Source organism: Pteropus alecto, unplaced genomic scaffold (genome assembly GCF_000325575.1).
Source record: "Pteropus alecto unplaced genomic scaffold, ASM32557v1 scaffold146, whole genome shotgun sequence".
Classification (NCBI taxonomy): Eukaryota; Metazoa; Chordata; class Mammalia; order Chiroptera; family Pteropodidae; genus Pteropus; species Pteropus alecto.
Window position 1 is genome coordinate 8,861,078 of NW_006442107.1, and position 25,836 is coordinate 8,886,913.

Here is a 25,836-nt window from a genome sequence, read left to right on the forward strand (position 1 = left end):
ATTGTTGTTAGTGACTAATATTAAAAGTAATTACAGAAAAATGTCTTAAATATTCTCTGGTAAAGTTCATCTAAAATCTAATACCACTTATTTTCCTTAGAATCTCATTTCCCAATTAAGCAATCTCAGTGTCTATAGTGGTTATACGTTGACAAAATATTTATTACACTCTTACTGTGTGTTCAATCTCATTTAGCCCTGAGGAACACAGAAGTAGAAGACAGCCCTACATTAACGTGGTTTAAAATCTAATCTTATGAGAATTTCGAGTAAAGTGTAGAAATTGTTTTTGGATTAGAAGTGGAGTTAGAATGTGGTGTCAGATGGGATTTCCTGTAATCTCTGATGGAAATGAGGCACTGTGGATGATTCAAACATTCCTTCTTAACTTCTCATGTCTTAAATCTCCTTTGAAAAAAATCTTTGACCCCACATGTACATCTGGTTACAATAGTACCTTGTTCCTCAACTTAAGCCAAGATTCTTGAAAGCCAATTGTTTCCTGAGGTCTTGTCTGCATTGCATCATTTCCCTAAGAAAGCCACTAAAAACAAATACACACAGTTAAGGTTCCATCTGACAAACTCTACCAAGAGCTGCCAGTTCACCTGGGTTATTTAGTTTGCTTCCCAAGTTATTACAGAAAACAATTTTTCCAAACCTGTCACTGCATAACGTATAGGTATCTTTTCAAACTCTAATATCAAGTTTCTCCCTGCTTGTTGCCTTTGTCATAGGTTTTAGGAGTTTGTTAGGGTAGCACCCTACCTCTGTAATTAGCCAGGGTAACAGTAACTGCTAGATTTAAAAAATGCTAATGGCTTAAACTTAAAAAACAAAAAACAAAAACCAAAACTCTTTCTTCCTCATCAATGTGAATGGAATCAGAGGACTTAAAAATCATAGAACTACATAATGGAAGAAACCCAGGTCTCTGAGTTGATACTAGGAATCTAATGGTAACTCTTGTCTTCATCAAATTTTGTGGTGAACAACACAAAATCTATTGTGTTAAATCACTGAGATTTGGGGGTCATTATAACAACTAACATTCACTTACCTGACTAATAAACTATTCCTTTTAAAATCCTGCCTATTTCATTGAACACTACCACTATAAATCCAGTTGCCTAACCCAGAAACTTGGACATTAGTTTGGCTTTACTTTTTTATTATTCCCTTCATCCAATCTCTCACATAGTCTTTTTTTAATCTTGCCCTCATATGTAGTATCTTTGAAATGTGTGTATTTGTTTGTACCATCAAAATATAACTTTATTTCAGGTTACCGATACTCTAAATTATACAATCTCAAATAGTTTATTCTCTACCCCAACTTCAGATACCCAATAATCCATTTTCCACATTGTAGCCTGAGTAATTGTTTAAGGGTCTGGTCTCGTCATATCATTTCCTTGCTTAATACCGTTCAAAGAATTGCTATTGCCATAGGAGACTTTCCTAATTATTTAGACCAGTTAGTTATTCAGACCTCTCGTGACCTGGCCTCTGTTGTCCTCATCAGCTTCAATTCACACTTGCCCTTCAACTTTCCACAGTTTCTTGAATGCACCGTCCCTTCCATGTCTCTGAACCTTTGTATATCCCTAACTTTTGCGTGAAGCTCTCTCCATGATTCCATTGCCTCTTTCCCCTTGTTTTTCATTTTAAACTTTGCTTCCTCTTGGATGTCTTCCATGACTCCCTAAAGCAGTTGTATAATGTGCTTCATGTCGCATTGTCATAGAACATCAATATCATCATTAACCATTGCCTTCTTGTCTTTTCCTAAACCCTACATTCCTTATGATCAGGGCCCGAGCCTTAATCATCATTTTATTCTCAAGCACCTGGCTCAGTGCCTGGCTCAGAGGGTGCTCAATACATATCGAATAAGAGAGCAATTAATCCCATCTTTGTAGGAACAGTTACTTGTGGTGAGGACAGTGTAATTACATAGTAGATTCTTTAAAATCTGTAGGGTTTATAAGGAGTCTTACCTGCTGTTTCGAAATTCAAAAGATCCCCACTCTTTTGCACCTCTTTGATATATTGAATATAGAAATAGCTTTGACTAGATAGGACTAGTAGACACGTGTACAGGAAACAAAACTAGGAATTTAATAGAAATATTTATAATCTTACATTTCTATTCATTAGGCAACTTATCTATTTTTAAAATTTTTCCTATTACTACACACACACACATACATATATACACAAATATATGTAAATGAAATTACTTCTGCATTTTTCAAATACAAGTGAATTTCTTAAGACTCATATGCATACCTAGAGGCATATTCACCATATCTATACATATAAGCATTATTTCAGTCAAGGCAAAAGATTGGACTTAAAGCAACAATAAGCCTTTAGAATCAAAATCAACAAGAAAATCCAATTCAATCATACTGCAGTATTTATTCTTTCAGTAGTCCAAAATTTACCCTTGACAATGCAATTTCTTATGGTTTTCTCTTGTGATATATCCCAAATACTGTAAACAAACTCATCTAAATAGGCTCATCTAAAATACTGAGTTCTACTTATTACTTTCTCTTTTATTGGAAACAAATTATTTCTTTGTGTCAAAAAAACTAAAGTGGGTCATTAAAGCAATTATTGTGACTGTATGATTTTACTGCCAAAATTACCTCAATAAATAGTATTTACTGCAGCAAAAGCAAGCTTAATTTCTTTTCACTTACTTTCTGATGAAAAGTAAGAAGAGCTAGTCTAGCTGTTCTTAATACACTCAAAAGGTCCAACTTCAGGTAGACATGGTGGTTTCTAGTCACAAGAACTCCACTGCTTCAGTCTCAGGACATGACATGCTTTTACAGCAGCATATCCACATTTGTTGTCTTACTTTTTCATATTTAATAAATTTACCATAGAATTCATTTTCTTGGTCTTTTTAGAGGCATGCATAACTCTTAAAGCATCATGCTTGTATTCAAATCTACTAATCTTTTCAATTAGATAGATTAAAAAATTGTCTGTAAAAAAGAAAAAAATCAAATCTGAACATGACTGGTGGCTAATTTTGGAGGTTTAGGAAAGGGCTTCCCTTTTATTCTAAGCATGTCTAAGCTCTGCTTGAGAAAGGCTTAAACCCCTTCAACCGGGGTCCAATCTCCTTTCTACTCTTACGTATAAATTTGAAAATGCAAATATCTTCAAGCGAAGAAAAGCGGTGATTTATAATGTCTGGTATTTGAATAACCATTACCAGTTCTAATGAATTTTTAAGGAGGAAGAGGAGAGAAAATGAGGCCACTGGACACCACGAAGAGGGGAGGCCAGGATGTCAAAAACAAACTTCATCCATTTCGTAACTTTGAACCCAGTAACTCCTTCTTCTCCACATATGATTTAGTCACTCCTGACTCTAGTTGACTTATAATGGGTAAAGATCTCAGAACAAGTTGTTCATTCTCTGCCCCTCAAAACTGAACATATAGTCAGTCAGATTTTGCAATGGCAGGTACCATTTGGGTATCACCTACAAATCCAACCATGGCATGTGAAGTATTCTGTCATTCAGCAATGACTCAGAAAAACTGGAGAAGTTTTTTTTCTGGCTTTAGAATGTTAATGTTTTTTAACCTTGAGGACTTTTAGTTTAATCTAAGGGAAAAAAAAAGTGCTTTGTTAATTTTATCTGCCTTCAAAATTGAAGCGATCAGCAAGGTAAAAAGGTCAGGAGAACCACCACTGATTAAGCTTTGGGCATATATACCAGCTGCACACTTTACACACATAGTATTTTAATTCTTTGAAAAGACACTAAAAAGTAGGTATAATTAGCCCTATTTTGAAGATTAACAACAACGAAGGAAGGTTGGTAAAGGTTAAGAGATCTACAGCCAACGTCACATAATGAACCTACAGAGTGTGATTAGATCTTACTTGTTTGAATGTGATTAGATCACGATTCTGTAAGAATCCCTTTGTGATAGGAAGGTAGGTGGCAGCAATCATAGCTGAATCCCACAGATCCGGTGCTTAGTAGGAAGGTCCAAGAACAGAACAGAGCTAGAACAGAGAAGGGGGGGTTCTGGAAGCTACTCTTGGTTTCCCAATCAAGCATAGTACACATTACAGACACAGCAAGGGATGGGCCTATAAACATTAATACTGAAGTTTAATCCTAATTCTACAACCAAGACTTCAGGCTCTCTGTTATAAACTCTAATAGGGCTGGGTGAGCAAATATTTACTCAACTGTGTCCGGAACAGGCAACAAACAAGACCTTAGCTCCTGATGAGGATGGTTAGGGAGTCCCTTCCTGAAGGACTTGCCATTTTCTGAAGAAGTACCTAGGAATGGAGTGGAAGGAAATAATACTTTAAAGAGAAATGGCATATCAAGACATATCTCTGGCCATTCAGTGGGTTTCTTAGCAGTCTAGGTTTTGAGCGATGAACCCCTCAGGCTTTCTGGGATTACATTTGTTCTCTATAACATCACAACCAAAGTTGGACTTTGCACAGCTAAGTTATACAGCACATCATACTGCATTTGAGGGGAGGCCAATGCCCTCTAATATGTCCATTTCTAGCCTCCTATAGGTGTTTAAATTCCCATCATGAGATATCATGGCTTTCTCAGGAGTTCGCTGTGGAAATATTAATTCATGTAGAATGGATAAAACCAGATGATTCTAAATGCCCCAGTATAAATTGGTTTGGAACCATACTCACGAGGGTATACCCAAAGAGAGTGGAAAGATTTAAGCTTATATTTAGGAGAAAGATAGAAAGTCTGGAGCATAGGTGTTTGCCCAAGAGAGAACATTGTGGTCAGAACAGTGAATAACTTAACTGCAAAAACAATAGAGTAAAGACCTAAAGATAGGGAGATACCTGGTTCTGGAGGGCCTTTACAGGTGTTCTGAATAGTTACAATGGAAAAGGAGGGGTGGTGTATAAAGAGACAAAATAGAGCCCTATCTTTGTTCATTTGCATGTATCTTTCCTCTTCAAATAAAGTGTAAATCTTTTTCAATCCCTTCATGGAAAGGACACAGAATCAGAGGGAAAAAAAATCTGTTGATTTGAAATAAAATGCTTAGTATCTTATTTATTTTTAAATGAAATCCATGGACTACAGCTCATATCAAATTATCAAGGGCAAATCCTATCAAAGTATATTATCTAAGGACCATGGTACGTCTCACTCTGCCTGCCATACAACTCTAGTTCAAAGAAGATTCATCTTCTCTTATGTACACTCTCTGAAAGAAAAAGAAAAATCCACAGAGCATGTATAACAGCACAAGCAGCCTGGAGCCCTCACCTAGCTAGCATTTCAAGCATTTCATTTGGTCAAATATATGATGTATGAATCAGCACACTAGCTGTAAAGAGACCTCATGTCATAATTCCCAGGAGTAGGGTGATTTCAAAATAGCAACTCCAGAAAGCCATCCACCAAAGGGAACAATAAAGCCAGAATGGTACTCTATTCTGTTGCTATTCGCAGCAGACTGCATGTCACAGCAGTTTACCCTATAACTTCCCATCTATCAACACATACAGCTTGCATATTCAAGCACTCGGCATTGTAGTTTCTTCATCTATCAAGCAACTTTTCAAACGAGGCCTATGAAGACAGAACAACTGGGGACTACTGATTCATCAAAGGAAACATATTTTGGGATCCTTTGTGAGAAAACAATTAACTATTTTTAGTTTTTTTCTTCTCGTGAAAAGGTTCCCGGTCTTTGGAAAAGATGAGAGTATAATTAAAACTGCAATGAGTATCAGGAGCAAGAACAATAAAAGAGAGGAAACTGGAAATAGCTATTAAGTTAAATCAGACTCCAACCAGATTCTAAATATAGCCCGCTGTCCTCTAAAAATAAAGAAATTGCCCTATAAACTGTTGCCATGTTTCCACATGGTTCTTCATTACAGGAAAAAAAAAAAAGAGCAATTTTAAAGTGTACGGTATTTATCATGTTCTAAGAGAGGAAAAAAAGTATGAGCATCACATATGTGGAAATAAACGAAGAGTAACGAAATGAGAAAAGCAAAGTGTTTTTATTCAGAGCTTGCTATAGCAAGGGAGTCAGCTACCATTACTTATGTTTTGGCAGAGACTCAGAGACCAGCAGAGAAGTGAGAACGCTTAACAGTGGAAAAAGGGGAAGGCTTCAGGTAGGCCATGATTGGAAGCTGCTGGAATGGCGAAAGTTGTAGGCAAGCTAACTAGAAGCTGGGCATTCTATGTGATTGTCTTTCTCTGTTGGTTCTAAGTTGGAAGTGGGTACAAAAATTAGGGAAGCTGGCAGTTATTAGTCAAGTCCTCATCATTTTGGGCTAATTGTTATAAAAGTTACTGTTCAGTTTCCTGAATTTTTACTAGAGTTAGCAATCTGGCTTCCTACAAGCATGATTCTTTGGTTGCTTATTGTAGATAAAGGGTTGCTTTCATAGGCAGGTTGCTACAGGTTGTGGGTCAGAGTTCTGTTTTTATGTATGGCCTAAGCGTTGTCCATTTGTAAATTCAATCTTTCACATTCATTTAGATCATCAAATGAGAATAAAATATTTTAGGTTCCATAAAAATTTGAAAGAGATGATTTAATTATTTCATCAAGAAACAAATGATAATATATTAAGATGGCCACAAAGCCTATAATACCTACTAGGAAATGAACTAAACTTTTTGAGATACTCTGTAAAAGCTGTTCAAAACATTTAGAAAAAATATCAAATCAGGACTCTATAATTGTATAAACACAAGATTATTGTTCATAATGGAAAAGTGTCCTTAATAGTTTATTAGATATTCTGGGATGATGTTTTAAAGGAATATATTCATCTCTGCCATTTACTGCTCTACAAACAAATCTAGCTTAATTACATATTGAATCTTCTCAAAGGAGGTCAATCCTTATATTCTGGGTGGGCTTGACTTTTATTTATCTCATACTAGTATGTTTTACTTTATTTCCAGTTACTCAAAGTTATATCAGACCAAGACTGTTTTCCTGTATGGCTTTAAAATGGCTCCAAGTTTCAAAAGAGTTTGGGCACTGGCAATATTAGCGGAATCATGATGTTCCCTATACACCATTAACTTACTCTCTGAACAACATACGGGGAATATATGCCATGTGCAAAATACTGAACTAGCTTCTGGGATTGTAGAGAGAAATGATTTAGACCCTGCTTCAAAGAACTTAATGTCTGATAGACAGAAGCAGACTTAAAATCAAATAGGAGTAAGTACTAGTTAGTCATTCTTCAGTAAAGCCACTCCAGAAGTGTTTGTAACATACAAAGAAAATCACAGAGGAGGGTGCTTCAGTTCTCTGGGATGTGGAATGATGAAATCTTGACAAAATCCATTTAGAACAGATGATTTTTGGATTTGTATCTTTTACCACTTGGAAGAAGTCAGAAAACGCATTTAAGACAAGGGAACAGAGTGAGCAAAGGCATGGAGCATAAAGTAGCCTAATCCATTTGAGAAACTAGAAGTGAGTTATAATTGTCAGAAAGAGAGAACATGTTGAGGAAGGATGAAGGTACAAATGAGAGGATTAATAAGGACCGGAGTATGGGATTCAAGAATGTCCTAGTGAGGATTTTATACTTTATCTTGTAGCCACTGAGGAGCCTTTGAAATTTTAAGGAGAGTGATATTTTTACGAGTTACTTTTTAGAAAGATGAATATATATATTCTAATATATTTTACTTCCTTATAGTTTTATTCAGGTGAGAACTCTAATGTTCTAACAAGAACATTTACAAAGAAACTTCATGATCAGAAGCAATTTGTAGAGCAGAAATGAGATATCTAACATCTAAGGGGAAAAAACTGACTTGGAAGTAGGTGGGGGAAACTAAGTCCCGAAGAAATGTGGAATAGTAGTGTAAGAAGAGACTTGAGAGATCGTCTATTCCAATTTCATAACTTTATATGGACAGAAGTTTACGTTAGGAATACTGTAGGAAACACCAAGATACAAGAGATGTGATGCACCAAAGTATAACTTTCCTTCACTAATTTTCAATGTTAAAAATAGAAAAACAATTACAAGACTCAAGGGAATAAGGATTTGGTCGTTGGAGATTGAGTATGAGAAACTGGAGAACACTTATCTTGGAAGGAGGTGGTTCTTTACTGTGAATCCTTCCCTCCAGAGCAGCGGTCCCCAGCCTTTTTGGCACCAGAGACTGGTGCCCCTGTGAGAATCTAATGCCTGATGATTTGAGGTGGAGCCGAGGTGGTGATGCTAATGCTGGGTTGCGGCTGCGAATACAGATAAAGCTTTGCTTGCTCGCCCGCTGCTCAACTCCTGCTGTGCAGCCCAGTTCCTAACAGGCCACACAGACTGGTACTGGTTTGTGGCCCGGAGGCTGGGAACCCCTGCTCTAGAGGTAGAGGTGGGGAAGTATCTACCCCATGGGACTTCAATGTGACCGCCCCCTTCCTCCCACTCCATCCCCGAGTATGGGATATATGTTGCCTGCATATGAAAGAGTGCAATAGATTGGTGTCTGACTGCAGACCAGAAAAGCTAAAGGCAAGAGACAGCTGGCCAGCAGCCTGGATAGTAGGAACAAAGGGGAGATGGTGAAATCAATGACCTGTGCTACCAGCATTAATAAGGGCAAAGGTTGAATGAGTGTGTCTTCCTGACCAAATGTGGGTCATGCATAATAGTCCAGTAGTGCGGGTTCTCTTAGATCTTGTCCAACTAGGCACCTACAGAGGCAAAGAGGCCCCAATCAGACATCCACAGTATTTTTGTCAGAATAGAAAGATCACCCACATCAAAGGAACTACAGCTAAACGTCTCCAGCAATAAGGGGAAATCCCTAATGATATAGAGTTGTCAGATTTAGCAAATAAAAATATAAGGCACCAGGTAAACTTGAATTTCAGGTAAGCAACAAATAATATTTTAGTATGTCTCAAATATTTCAGGGGACACAAGTACACTGAAACAGCTGCCATTTGTCTGACATTCAAATTTAACTAGGTACTCTCTACTTTAGCTGGAAAAACCTACTGGGAAACCCACATCAGCACTGAACACTGGCCAAATTCAAAGAGCATAAAACCAACATGTGACTGTACTAGCCGAGTAGGAGCTTTTCTGCTCCCTTTACTGTTCCTCCTTCACTAACATTCAACCCCGAAAGGCCCATAAATTGCAAGTTTGGGGAGGAGGATCAAGAGAAGAAAGAAGAATCTGCCTACATCTCTATCACCCACTACAGCAATCTCCAGCTGAGGAAGCAGGCAGTGTATCTGTTAACTGTGAATGAATTTGGCTATTCCATGGGTTTGGACATTCTGAGTATTCAGATTGACTGCCGAACATTGAATTAATTAAGAGATAGAAACTTATGGGTCTGACTGACTTTTCCTTTAGAAAAGGAAAAGCAACTAAGAGGGAAAAGCAACTTCCAATCTCCTAAGCAAAATAACTGGGACAATGGGAGAAAAAATAAATTTGTGCTCTGGTTCTATCTGTAAGCCTAGCTTGTTCAATATGCCAGTTATGTGCAAATTAGTGAACAGAGGCATAAAGAGATCTAGTGATTGCTCTGACTACAGACTGCTAGAGACAGACAAAGCTGAGGAAGAGCCCACATCTTCCACATATGCTCTGCAACTCTGATTTTGTCATCCTTCTGCCAGACACAGACCATCCTCTCCCCACAGATTCCCCTAGAGCTAGAGAAGCCATGCTGGCAAGTTGATTAAAAAATATTCAAATAATTATCATTTGATATTTCTTCAGAGAGACTTGCATGAACATTCAAAATGAATTTACCTATCTAACCTGCATGAATTGAGAATACAAAACCATCTCTTGCCTGCCTTTCACCTCAGCTCTGCCTAGATGAGCTTATCAAAGAGAGGAGAAGCCCACCACTCGTAACTGCATTCCTCTGGAGACTCTAAGGGAAAATCATTTCTTTGCCTTTTCGAGACTCTAGATTTCTTGCCTTGTGGTCACTTTCTCCATTCTGAAAGCCAGCAAATGCATAATTTCTGCCTCCACTTTCATCATCATACCTCCTTTACTAACTCTTACCTCCCTGCCTCTCTTTCACTTAGAAAGACTCTCTTGATTACAACAGGCTCACACAGATAATCCAGGATAACCTTCCCATTTTAAGACCCTTAACCATAGCTGCAAGGTCCCTTTTGTGATATAAGATAACATATTCACATGTTGTGAAAATTTAGGATATAAACATCTTCGAGGACTATTATTGGGCCTACTACAGATGTGTTCTCTTGTCCTTCTTTTTTGGGCAAATTCTAAATTACGACATGAGAGATAGGAATGGCTGCACTAGTGGGGATTTCTCCCTTCATTCTTTCCCTCTTCTAATGAAGTCATTCATTGACACTATTTTGTTAACTCAAGGACTCCCATACTTTGTGTTAATTCTCTGCCATAACTAAAACTGACATCTATGTAACATTCACCTGGTAGCAGCACTTTATACCACTCATTAATCCGGCTGCCTTCTCCTTCCTATGACTCTACGTCTCTGCTCTTTCTGGAGATTACTCTTCCTCTCCTGTCCCATGCTACAAGTGTGGATTAGTGGTCCAAGGTTGAAGAAACAAAATCTTTTTGAAGATCTCTATGTTGCTGAAGTGTGGACATGTAAACCCACTCCAAACCAAAGTCAAGATGAAGTCTAAAAGAACCTGTGTCATGTCTCCCAACAAAAAGAAGAAACCAATCTTCAATAGGAAAGAATAAAGCTGAGATTCAGTGAGGGAAAGATGATGATGAAGAGGCAATTCTACCGGCGGGTCATTTCCCAAAATTTACTTGACCTGAAGATCAACCCTACCACCTCTGTCCTTCTTGTTTTCAAAATCAAAAAAAAAATCTTTTTGTTTGTTTAAGCTACATTAAATTGAACTTCAATCATTTGTAGCAGGAATACTCTTTATTAGTATAGTCCTGTTCTGAGCTAAATGGTATACTTACGATATCCTATTAAATTTCCAAAGCAATCTTGCAAGAGTATAATACTTATCTCTAATGTACAGATGAAAAAACTGAGGCATGGATGGGTGAAGAAACGTGCCAAAGTTCATATTGGTCATAGGAGAGTCAGAATTTAACCCAGGTTCTGCATCAAAGCCTAGTTTCCCAGCCACAACACCAGACTGCCTCCTCTTCTCTCCTGCAGTGAGACGGCGTGCCACGTCAGCCAAGAGGAGTCTCCTTGGCACTCTCTGGGTATGTTGTGCTGAACCTCGTATTTTGCACATACTGTTTCTTCATTCTTGTTGGGTAATCACTACATTGCCGAGGACAGAAAATGGTTACTGGATAAACTCTTCAAAGAGGAAATACTCAGCATTCACTGTTGTTTACATCAGCAGCTGCTCTTAAAGAAAAAGAGTACTTACGCCACAAATTGGTGATTTAAATTGATGATGCCCAATCTCCTGTACCTCAAACCTTCCATTGTGTGTTGTAAGCTTTTATTTTAATTTGTTTTGTGTAAAACTTTCTACTTTAATGTGATGTGATACATTTGAGGGCCTAAAATAAATAATGAGTTCTCAGAGAATATATCAAAAAATGACTTAGACACGCAGCTTTCCAATCTGTTCAGAGCCCTTAGGGGTAGTCAACAGTCCGAGAAAAGTTTTAGGTACTGCCATGAGGAACCAAGGGATAAAGTTCCAAATCTGAGGATGGAATGAGCAAGGTTTGTGGGAGAGGTGGAAAAAGGATGCCGTTCTGTACCTACGATGAGTTTTAGGGCAGGCTGATTTCAGCATAAATATCATTGCCTCATAGACATCTTCCTTGAATCCTTACTCAATTAGTTCTCCAATTATACATTCTTAGCAAGTTGCACTTCACCTTTAGAGCACTTATTTATATAATCAATTGATCAATTATTTATTTGTTTTCTTTGTCACCACTGGACCTGACTGCAAGCTCTATGATTTCAGTACTTGTATATATCCCCAGAATCTAGGAAGAAAGCTTTGTATTTGTTAAAGCAGAAAGTGACCAGGGCAGGAGGTTGACTCATACAGGTGATGGTTATAGGAAAGCAGATGAAGACCATTTTCCATGAGGCTCAGGGATGTCAATGGTAGCCCAGTGCTTTCAATTTGATTCTTTGCTTTGGCTGCTTGAAATGAACAGTCTGCAATGTGTCCTTTCATTTTATATCCAGCAGAACTTCTCATACCATCTGACCAACAGGCAATTTTTATCAAATTGCTATTTGGTACCTCTTCTTCAATCCCTATCATTGGTTTGAACATCATTACTGAATATGCCAGAGTCAATTTAACACACAGTATACAGTGAGATGACAATTTGCTTTGATATTTGAGGATATGCTGCCATTTCTTTCTGGATTCCAAGTCCATCTCTTAATCTCAGAATAGAAGTACATGCTCCGCTATTAATAGAAATTAAAGCTCAGCTTGACACTACAACAGTTTCTCCTTAAATGTTTGTTCCTGGTATTTCCTTTGTGCAAACAATCCTCTCTTTTTAACAAATGGTTCTCTAATCAGTTCATGCCTTCTTCTCATCTCCTACAGCTACTTTATTAAGTAATTCTTCTTGAGTACTCTTAACTCTATCATATCTCTAAATAAATTTATTTCCTAAATATACTTTTTTATTCTTTTCACTATTTATTTATGTGCCTTTCTGGCGATTCCTTTACCTTCTTTGCCTCTTCCTTGTCTATTTCTGCTGCTTATTATAAAATCAATATCTCTAAACTTCACCTTTGCCCCAGGCATATAAATGCTCATCTACAGTGGTCATGTTAAGTCAGAAGAAACAGGCGTTTAAATGATCAAGTGAAGAGCCAGATACAGGAAGCTGAGCATACATGAAATGAACAGACCAGAGGCCATGTAAACAAAAATGAAAACAATAAGGATGAGGCAACATAGATAAGAGAGCAAGTCAAAGAGTCAACTGTCCACGAAAACAGTCAACAAACAAGAGAGCTACAGAGAAAAATGGATGGAAAAAAAAAGTCCCATTAAAATAGTCAGTAAAAAAGAACATCTTCAGACGAGGGGCCAGAGAGTAATGAAATTTCAAGGAGTCCACAGCAAGAAGAATTCCTCGTGCTGAAGCCTCATGACCTGTCTTAGATGCCTACAGTCCTCCTTGCATCTCAAAGTCAGCTTTGGAAGACCTGTCAAAGATAGTGATCTGCCATGTTCTTTAAGTGGAACAGATCCAGTGCTCCCAAGAGTGAAAAAGGGAATAGTTCATGACACTGATTTAATGAGATATTTTCCCACATTGATAAATACAGCTGCCACCTTAAAACATAAAGAAAGAGGTTATGCTTTGGGATATGAATACATTAGAAAAGCTAGTATCTTTTCAATTTCCCTTCAAAAGAAAAACCACTTATCCTCAACTCCTTGTTCTAACCAAGCTGTTATTACTAAGGATTGTGATACTGCATCTCCAAAATCCTAATACTATTTACTTCCTAATATTTCTTCAAACCACAATGATGACATTTTCAAGACTTCGTGAAAATGGCAAGTAAATTTAATTTCATAACAGATTTCTCAAAGCACCCTATTTTTGGTGAATTTTTTTCTGCCCCACAATGTCCTCCTCCTATTTCTAATGCAAGGATCTTTCATCAAATTTTTGATGAGTTTATAACATATTACGAAAATGCACAAAAATGTACATCTCAATGGATTATCACAATGCAAACAACTGGATAAATGTCATCGAGGTAAAGAAACAGTGCCGATGATACCCTAATGCCTCCCCAACTGCAATGCATCTTCCTTATCACTGCCCTCTCACTCTTTCTTAAGAAAGAGTTTGCTAACTCCTGGTGTATAGTATTCTCTTATTTGATACACAAAATTATCAATCTGCTCTATTACAGACAAAACGTTTGTGTTGTTTTTATGTTGGGCTATTAAGAGTAAAGCTATCAGAGCATTCTTGTACCTATCACATAGGTCCATATTGTTGATGTGTGCACTTAGATGAGTGTCTATAAGTTGAGTAAATAATGCCAAAAAGGTTTTATAAGTGACTGTGATAACTAACACTTCCATTAGCAGAGTGTAAGAAAAAGTGTTCTCCTTTCTCTCCAATGAATTTAAACCAATCTGCTGTGTGTATAGGGACATCTAATTTTGGTTTTAATTTTACTTTGTATCTTTATTGGTTATTGGGCTCCCTTCTTTTATGAAGTACCCATCCCAGACTTTGGATGCTGTCTCATTTTTATTGACTTGTAGATTTTATATATTCTGGATTCATACCCTTCCACAGTTTTGTGTACTATAAATATCTTCCACTTGTTGACTTACCTTTTAATTTTGTAAAGAGAAGTTCTCAATGTTAATATAGTCATACTTTATCAATCTTTCCCTTTATGTATCATGCTTTCTATATACTATAATTTTTATCTGCCTAAAAGTCATGACAATACATGACAATATCCTCTAATATAACTAACTTACTGAGGCTTTATTTTTTAAACTCCAATATTTAAACTCTACTCATCCACTTGACATTGATTTTTATATGTATTGTGAGGTAGAGATCAAGGTTCACTTTTCAAAAATATGTATATCTAATTGTTCTAGCAATAGTCACTAGAAGCCTATTTCCCCCACAGCTCTGCAGGGCTAACTTAATCTTAAAGGAAATATTCATATACACAAGTATCTGCCAGTAAACTGGTAGAATCTACTAAAGTTAAATGTATTCATATATTACAAATCTAGAAATTATACTTCTAGTTTTATAACCAATAGAGAAGCATATATATTTATAAAAGTCATAAATATTTCAAAATAGCATTGCTTTTAATAGACCAAATCTAAAAACAAGCTAAGTAATCATCAACTGCAGAACAAATAAACACATTGTATGAATTTATTTAGCATAAATATCCATACAATAAAAATACTAAACAACAATAAAAATGATAAACTACAGTTACATATTTCAGGAACAAATCTTATGAATATAACGTTAGGCAAATAGAGTCGAAATATATACTTACTGTATGATCCCTTTCTCTAAGATATAAAAACAAGAAAAAATTAATCAGTTGTTAATATTAAAAAATAACTACCTTTGGGAGAACAGAGTAGATAGTGATGAATGGGAAAGAGGACAAGAGGAACCACGAATTACTGATAATGTTCTATTTCTTTACTGCATTATTTATCCATGGTTTGTTTTGTGAAAATTCATTAATCAGACCACTTCAATTTGTATGTTATTTTTCTGTATCTATGTTATATTTTAGTAAATTTTATTTTTAGAAAAATCAATAAAGTAGAACAAATAGGTTCATATTGACGCAGCATGTATCAGTTTTGAAGGAAATAAGAATGCTTTGTGATGCCGATGAAAGAATGCAAGAGTCTTTAGGAGATGAGGCTTTTTTTGGCTTTGTCATTAACTAGTTTGCAAACTTAAGAAAAAGTCTCTTGGCCTGTCTGGATTGTTGTTTTCTCATCTATAAAGCAAAAGGCACTGAACCCTCAAAAGACGATTATATGCTAAAATTACATTTACCTGGATAAGCAGAGCAGAGTGGCGCATCTTCTTTATGTCTGTCCTCAGGGAAACTCTAATTTTTTATTTCTGTTTCTTATGCTTTCTCTGTTAGTTTTATTGTTGGCTTATCTCTATGGAGCTTTACCATAATAGCTTTTATCTTGTAATAATCAAAAGCTAGTTTATAAAAAGCATAACCACTTCAATGTTTCTCAGTGGCATGTGTGACTGGCCATCTGGTCTCATTGACAACTATGGCAAGACGACACTTTCTAGATCTTATTAATTCAGTGCATGTCTTTCTTTGAGAAGTTGGATGGTCATATTCAATTCCAACTTTCCTGTCAACACTCATGGAGAACATTTGGCCCTTTTAAAGTATAGCACATGCCCATCACTTCGCTATTTTTAATGATGGGGCAGGGTTTGGTATGCTAGAGGATGCCTTTTAAGCACATCAAAATAAACATTCATACAGCAATCTCCTCTATTCATCACCATGATTCAGAGACATGCATCTATCCAAACAACAAGATTAATGTCTGTTCTCATGCCTTTCCACCTGCTTTATAAGTACAATAACTTTCTATCTGTGTCATGACCGCCCCCAATTTCTCTTTGATCCAATCCATCTTGTACAATGTTGGCATGTTAATCTTCTCAAAACACAACTTTCAAAACTGTTCAGTAGTGTCTGATTTTTTACTTTATATCAGACTTCCTCAAATTTTAGCAAGCAGAAAAACACTAAGAGGTACGTACTATTTTAAGAGGCAGATTCCATGTCTCCTACTTGAGATGTTCATTTGAGATGCTGATTTGATTAGTCAAGAGTAAGACCGGAAATCTACACTTGTTTGCCTGTCCAATTTGGGGCAAGATGCGAAACCCAGCACTGATCCAGGCATTTTTGCAGATGCTTCTCTGTCCTCTGTGAGTGGAGGGATGACTACATGAAAATGAACTCTGCTTTGGCCACACACCCCACATAGAATCTGTGTCCTTCCAAAAAGTCATCCCCCTTGGTGGGTTCTTCTAGATAACTTTAGAACTTTCTACTAGCCACTGTAGTAAGATGTGACCCAATTTGGAACATAAAAAAAACAAAACTAAAATCAACAAGATGTGTGACAACAGGGGCTGTTTCACAGACATTTTTCTCAGATGTTTGAATAGGAAAATTTGGACAATTTCCCAAAAAGTGACAGGTGTCAAGTAGTCATTACCTGGAGCTCCTAAGTAATCCCTTCAGCTTAATCTTCCAGAAATATCTAGAGTTCATTCGACACTACCGGAGCAGATAAAAAACCCTCAGGGTAGTATAGAAGGTGGAGCTCCGGGAATGACAGAATAACGAATGGAAGCTCCATTAGAGATCAACAGAGAGACATTAGGAAAAGAATGTTTTACTGTTTGGAGAGATCCATTCTCTTATCCCTTCACCCAAGGAAATTACCTATAATGCAATATACACATTATCGTTTCACATGATACAGGGAAAAGAGATGGGGAAGGTTATTTTACTGTAAGCTTAATAAGAAAGAATTATATTTTCCATAAAGAAATGTGGTGGGAATGGAAAGAATCAAGATGTATCATATTATCTATCTATACCCCCATTCCCATTTCCTCTTCACCACCAAATTAATCCTTTTCTTCTGCAACCAAATGTTAACCCTTGTTCTGCACATGCTTGCTATGTCATGTATTTATCACGTATTTACATTGGCTCTTCTCAGAGCCTGAAATTCCAAACTTAGTGCCTACTCATCCTTCGGTTCTAGCTATCTGTTCCCAGTCTAGCCCTCTCAGACTTACTGGAAGTAACTCATCTCTGTTACCCATTGCTAGCATCTTATCATTTATGTACTTTAATATGCTACATATAACATTACAATAGGAAAATTTGTTTTCCCAATCAGACTGACTCTTAAGGATAGAGTCTAAGCCTATATACCCATATATTCCTTTCATATGAAAATGAGTATGCTCTATTTGTTAATTAAATAGAACTGAAATAATTGGTAGGGGTAGTAATTTCATTAGTAAACATCCAAAGAGTAGCAGGATATTCAGTTCCCAGCTAAAAGTGTAACCCTGAAGGAAAAACATAAATATTGTATCCTCTACAATGGCTATGACAGAGGACATATAGGTGGTTTTCAAAAACTGAATTATATGATTAATCCATTATTGTACAAAATGACATTGTGAGTTCACTTAAATTGGCCAGAGAATAAAAAAAAAAGGCAAATTCAAACCACTGATCAATATCACTATTTTGATTCGCGGTGCCACTAAACTAAGAGATGCATTTGGTCAGAAAGAATAAAATTGCTAAAGCTTTTGTCTTAAGATAATAATAACTTATGTATATTGTTCACTTAAGACAGACTTGACACCACACGAAATATTTCAAATGCATTATCTAATGTAATACTCACAAAATGCTGATGATCTAGGTACTGTTACTATCTTGGAAGAAACTGAAGCTTAGTATGGTTGTATAAGATCATGTAGCTGTGGGGCTTTGTGACCAAGAAATGTGACTAAAAACTGTACACAAAATAATTACACCATGCAGCATGTCATGGGATGAGGTCATTGAGGAGAAATGTAAGGTCCAATGTAAATTATGATTTTTTGCATATCGAATGAAATTTTTATTATTAAAATGCTCTTTGAAACCCTAAGTTTAAGTGAAGTTGTGCATTCAGATGTTTTAAGTCATTAAAATTTAATTAATGTATTTTTTCAAGTATATATTTGTGCATAAAGGCCAGATGGCATACGACACTGTTAAATGACCAATGCTTAGAGATACCTCTATTGAAATTGATATTCTAATAACAAAATCCCCTTCATCTTGTATGGGAAAAACCATATAAAGCCCTTCTGGCTGTTATAACATCCAAAGAACCAATATAACATATCTCTGTACATATCCTCCCAAAGGAAACAGATATGGGTATAATGATTTCTCTAAGCCCTTGGACTCCAATAGATTTTCTCAAGATAAAGGAAATGGGAAAGTGTTACAGAAAACTAAGGAGGGCTATGTCATTTTTTGTGGCATTTGCCAAGAGCCACAAGTCAGAGATCGTAAATGAGCTGAGTCCCGCTAATATGAACATTCCTCTAACAGTGCCAAACTCAGAGACTTGAATTCCCATTCCTAGTTTGGGTAACCTGACCCCTCCAGTCCTTCTTGCATTTTCACAAGAATACTACTTGATATTTGTTGACTGGAATAAAAGCAAGTTCACTTAATTCCTTACTAAATGACTAGGAAATTCCACAGTATCATAGAGCTAGTCGACTTTCATTAATCTTTATCAGAAAATTTAACATTGAAACTAAAATCTTACATAGGCAACATTACCAAAATGACTAACAAATACAATTAAAGGATAACATTTCACCAATCCAGTCAATTTCCATCCTACACATTTGAAACCATTCATGAGTAATTGGTAGTGTTTCTGTTGACACAATTATGGAAGTTTTTTCTTTTTTCTTTGTTTTGGTAACATTTTCATTTTGATATAATTTCAAATTTAGATAAAAATTGTAAGGCTAATACAAAGAACTCCCATATAATCTCTATAGAAAGTCACCAATTGTTCGCATTCTATCGTATTTACTTTTTCATTTAGTTAAATGCAGGTAGAACATCTAAATCTTCGCTTCCCGTAAAGGCAATGCTTATTCTTTGAATCTTCCTTTCAGGTTTATCTCTGGTGAAGTATACTGACTGCCTAGGTTTCTTCTAACTCTTACACACCTGAAACCCCCAAACAAACATGGTTATGCAAGACCGCTTCCCTCAGTTACCCATTTATAATTGTGTTTGGCATCCGATCTCCTCACTTAGGTAAGCTAATCACCTCACACTCATTTTCAAGACAACACAAGATCTCTCCCCACTTCCAAATCTAAGCCTCATCTACATACTCCACCTTGATTAACAGCATCAGTGGATAAAACAGTTAATCCCCATTAGGACCATCAGTTAGGTGATCCTTGACACCTCTATCTCTTTCATACTCCTCATCTTTCTGAGAATCTAAACCTATTCCCTTCAGATTTATATTTTTTCCTCTCACCAATTTTCACTGTTTTAGATAATATACTCTTTCTATACCTCTCTTAGACTTTAAATAGTCTCCTATGCATTTCCCTTAGTCTTTGTCACCTCAAACTCATCCTCAACAATGCTATCACAGTGATCTCTATGAAAAAGTAAATATCGTGTCTTCATGTCACTCCTCAGTCTGTAAAATTTCAATAGCTATCTGTTGCCTAAAAGATTAAATCCAGTCCTTAGTCTGGTACATAATGACTTTAAAAATCTGACTTTTGTCTCCTTTCTAGATTTATGTCCTTATATGTCTCCCCAACCACCATGAATATCAACAGCTAGATAAATGAAATCATGCACCATTAATGTGTCACAAAATTATTTTGAAGCACATGCAAACTTAGCTTCTGTTAGGATTAAAAGCCAAACCCATCTCACTTACAATAATTTTCTTCTTGGAAAATTTCAATTTCTCATACAAATTATGGTTTAAATATCACCTCCTCTACATAGTGTTTGCTGAATTCACCATCTGCCGTTATTTAATTTCTCTCCCATATACTTATAATGCCTTATCCATGTTTCTCTTGAGATCTTATCATATATAATGTTCTTATTTATTACATGTCTGTTGTTCTATTAAACTATGAGCTGATCAATGGTACACTGTCCCCCAATTCTAGCTTGCTGCTTGTCCATAAGAATTGCTCAGGACAAATTTTACAAATACCACTATAGCTATGAAGAGCTAATAATTATTCTACTCTTACTGTTTTCCAGGAATCATATTTATTATCTCACTTAATATCCCCCAAACTCTCCAAGAATAGACCATTGTGTGCTACTAATAGCCTCATTGTACTTACAAGAAAATAAAAATAAATCATTTTCCTGATCTTACACAGATAGTAGGGCCATAATCAGGACTCATCCTGGATATACTGATCCAAAGCTTGAGCTCTTAAACCCTTCACTATAATGAAATGAATAATATAATTTAATCTTTGTATTTGAAGTAAAGCATTTTCTTCTTCCCAAACAGCAATGCCCTTGACATTTCTATCTATGCAATAAATGGCTGTTTCAAAGAATATCGTTCTGATTTCTAAATATTTTTCTTGATAGCTTTATCATCCCTTTAACTTTTTACTTGCCCTGATATATCCAATCAAGCCAGAACTTTTTAAACCTCAGGACTGTTTCAAATGCGAATATTTGCCATTCAGATCCTGGTTTTGAATGACTCACACAGAGTTTCAAATTATTCAACTCAGTGTTTCCATTATTATTGCAAATAATGAAATGAATGGCTCTTCAAAACATTCATCCACTCTCTGCCACAACAGGGGAGCAGTTCTTCCCTCAAGAAAGACTCAAGAAGGAAATGTGCAAAAGGTAAAGGGGTTTGGCGATTTGCACTAATTTTAAGATCATCATTTGCACATATAGAATTCAGAGAGGGTGAAGTTGAATTCCATGAGACCCGTTAATTCAAATTTGAATATTTATAACCCCATTCTATATAACTTGGAGTCCCCCCCACCCAAACCAGTTTGCAATGTAGTTATAACTTAAGTCTGATTTCTCAACTCTCTATCCTCTTAGACACTGAGTGTGACACAAAAACTTAGGGCTGTGCACATCGAGAACTCCTGTTTTAGAGAACCCAGGTAAATTCAGGCATGATCTGTGTTTTTAAAGCTCCTACTGCCACTCTCAGCCTTGTAAGCTTGAAATGACTATAGTAAGTAGAAGAGACATTATTACTAAATTTAACATTTCTCCTGACACCTGTTTGACTCTCAGAACAAAAGCCTGAGAACTAAAGGGTTACTTGAAAATGTATCCAGTTCATAATCAAATGAATATGGTGTAGGCTCAGATAAAATTCTTGTGGTAAAACTTCCTTCACAGTCTCTTTGATGTCTGCCAGAAAGCTGTGATTTCTTTCTTTAACTCCTTCAAAAATGAAATCCACCTACCACATGATTTGAGGAAACAGATGAATACTCACTAGAGTCCCTTGGAAACAAAATGAGGTTAACAGAAATTGAAATAACACAAGTTCTTCTCAGAGCACTTTAAATTGGGCACTAGAAAGTTAGAGCTGCAAGGGGCCTTGAAGATAAATTGGCATACGTTTTATAGATAAGCTGAGATCCAGGGAAGAGAAAAGACTTGAGAGTCACATGGCTTGAAAGGAACAAAGCTGGGTGCCAAGCTTGCCAATTTTACTCTGTAACTCTGGGCTGACACTCACCATGCTCCCTGGGATGAGGCATGATGGTGATACAAACAAAGCAAGCAATGCCATCTCTGCCATGCCCAGGCCTTTGTAAGAGAAATTCACCCAGATAAAGAAAAGGGCACTAGATATAGACTTTCCCTAATAATTTTTCTTTATCACACTAATTTCTATTCTACTTAGGGCTAAGGAAATGGTACTTAATTAGATATGCCTTCTAATTTCAAAATTAACTAAATGTGCATTTCAACATGGCCTAGTGCTTTTAATGTCAGATCTAATATCCTCCCCTTTCCTGTCTACATTGATCAAAAGTCCATTTATGAAAACAAAACACAATGTTGATACTTCATTCTCTAGGTGATGGGATTAAAGGGTAATCTTATTTTCTTGTATATGTATCTTTTGCATTTTCCAAGTTTTCTGCAGTGAGCATGTATTATTTTCATTCAAAAAATAAATACGAAAAAGAGAACAAGAACTATCCTTGAAGGAACATCTTTAAAAGTATCCCATGTTAATTTCCTCTTGGTGCTGTAAAAAATTATAACAAATTACCACAAATTTAGTGGCTTAAAACAACAATAAACTTGCTATCTTACAGTTCTGAAAGTTAAATGTTCAAAAAGGATTGGCAAGGCCACATTGCTTCTGGAGTACCGAAAGGAGAAACAGATTTCCTTGCCTATTCTAGCTTCTTTAGCCACCTGTATTCCTTGGTTCATAGCCCCTTCCTCCACCTTCAAAGCTAGGAGCATCGTCAACTCTTTATCTCTTTCTATTTCTTTCTCACTTCTGTTTCCATCATCTCATCTTCTCTCTTTTCCGCTTCCCACTTGTAAAGCCCCTTACGATTACAGTGGGCTCACCTGGATAATCCAGGGTACTACTTCTATCTCAATATCCTTAACTTAATCATAACTGCAAAATCCCTTTTGGAAGGAAAAATGCTCATGGATTCCGGGGATCGAGATGGGAACAACTTTGGGGAGGGCATTTATTCAGCCTACGCAGACCCTTTTTTTTTTTAATCGAAACTTTCTGATTTCTTCTGAACATTCTCAGTCTGTCCTACCTCTATCTCTTCTTTCTCTCTTTGTCTACTATCACTGCTTGACACATACACATACACACACAGAACACTGTTTTTTTTTTAAAGTCTCTATAGGGTGTATAAACATTCTATTTAGCATTATACCAATTAACATTCTTGATCCTCTCCCCTCTGGTCTTTAACCACTATTAATTTATTTCTCTTTCTTTCTCACTCACTGTCCTTTCTTTATTCAATTACCAAATATGAATTGAGCACCTACATAACTCCAGGCACTGCTTATGCTCTAAAGAGAGAGTGGTGAACAACACAGAGGTGGATACTGCTCAGTGAACTTTCATAATGCTAGGAAGAGTGAGGTAAGCCTGCAGACAAATACATAAACAAAATGGTTTTCTTCCAAATGTTGAAAGGAAACTAGACAGGGTGTAATGAAAGAGAAATAGAGAGATGGATGACAGGATTATCAGTGAAGTTCTTTCTAAAGTGTGAAATTGAGGCTGAGACCTGAAATGCGAGAACAAGGTAGAATAAAACCAAACCAGACTGAAACACTGTGGATAAAGACCATCCTAAGTCACTTCCTACAGTATCTACAATAGGTTCCAGTATTATTTAGTGGCATGAGTACTGGTTTGGGACCTGAGAGACATAAATAAATAATAGAGACAATAGAGAAATAGCCTTCAGTTTTCTCATCCTTAATATTAAGGAACTGAAGAATAAAATAAAATATTCTTTAAGTATTTCATACGTATATATAAAATTTCCTTTTATATAGTTTAAGATGCACTGTTTTTTTGGGATATTGAAAGTCAAGGCATTTGACACTAACCTATCGCTTTATTTAGGGTGTGTATGTGTGTCGGAAAAATGTTGAGCTGGTACAGTGTTTCATTCCAGGAATCATTAAATAGGCCAATTGACTGAAAAATAATTACAAGTTTACTATGGCCATCTAAGCCCACATTATTATCATTTCTGAAATGAGGATTCTGATTCCTTTGGGCTTCTAATAAAAGTGCGTGCACAGCTGACATTTATCGCTCTGATTCAGATGCTGTCCACAAGCTGCGTTGATCTTTTCTTTGGCCACCTCTCAAAACTGGGAAATTGTCTAACACTGCTGACCCCAATATGATTTGGATTCTATTCAATACCTGAGAAAACATTATAGATCATTCTTATTTGATCATAACAAGGCAGCTCAGCCCTGTTTTATAATGGTCATAAGTAAAAATAAATAACCAATTTTGCCTGAATGAAATAAAATCAATACTTCTCCTTTGCAATATGCTTCTCAGAAAGAAAATCCACACATTAGTTTCATTTCTAAAGGCCGGGTAGCAAATCACTCAGGGGTATAAAATTTTTTTCAAGTCAGCATGAAATGGGCCAAAACACACTATCCAGATTTTGCATGTGCCCAACAAACTCACAGTGGCTCAACTTAAAGTAATTTTTATGGATGATTACAATGGATATATATCCTTGTGCACCTTAGAACAACACAATCTAATTCTTTTGTGTGACCAAGCATAACATAAAATGAGATTTATCTGTGTGCTCACAATATCTATTAGGTGCTATGGAGATGGAGATCGGGTGAGCTACCTGTATACTCGGTAAGACATTATCACTGAGAGTGTTCTGACACGATAATGCAGCATTGCTATAAAAGTCATTCCTGGTGTTTATTTTTTCCTTCTTAAGACTCCCAAGTTTATGGTGATAGTTCTCAGGAAAAAGGATGAATGTTTCTCTTAAAGGTATTCATCAACCTTTCCAATTCCTTTATGAATTTTTAATTAAGATCTTAGACAATGTAAGGAACATGAATATAATTGAGCACCTAACTTAGGTAAGAAATAGATAAGAAGTAAAAGTCATAAGTTTTTAGAGGTCAAAAACACATGTTTCACACAATAATTTGTGAAGAGAAATAAATGCAGTTTCAAATATTTTCATAGTTTATAATTTTTTTCGAGCAACTCAAAAAATATGGAGAAGTTTGCATATTTTATAAGACTCAAATAAAAGGCATATGACTGATAAAATGCATTAATTACTTTGTCAGAGCTTCTTGTTTGTTTTTGTTTGTTTGCTTATTACTAAATATAGGAATAAAGGTACACAGGCAAACAATTTTTTTTTTCAAATGTGTTATAGTATTATGGTCTTTATAGGTCATGGACTATGGTTTATCTATCATAGTCGAGGATGTCCTTCCTCTTTGATTTGTCTTCATAGGAAAGCAGAAGCCCTTACTGCCATTTTTACCTACTGGAAATCATGCAGTTCGTTGTTCAGAAACATCATAAACATTTAAATATCACTTAGGTGGCGGCATATGAAAATAAAAACAACACAACATCCATGACGTTTTTGAAAACTTATTTCCTCCAAAATTAAACATTTTTAAGACTAACAAGGTATATAATTACAGTAAGATGTGCATAAATTGAGTATGAGTCCGAATTCTGAACTAAAGATAAAGCATCCTGATCCTGCCATCAAGAAGGAAACACTCTTCCCCATGTTCCAATTCTGCTCCTACGTCCCACAGATATCAACGTTACCTCCTTGTGAGGCTGATATTCCTCTCATTTTCTCATGTACTCATTCATCAATTCACACCAGCCTTGTGCAGGGTAGAACATAAGATTTCTTCAGTTGCAACTTTAGGAAAAGGGAATAATGGAAATACAGAACATTTTGGGTATGATAAGAACACTGAATTGGAAGTTGGAATTCTTGGTTCTGATTCTAATTCTCTTATTAACTATAATGATGCTGGCTAATTTATTAATCTCTCTTTAACTCAATTTCCTTATGTAGCCATGTACTATATAACGATGTTTTGGTCAGTGATGGATCACATATACAACAGTGGTCTTATATCAA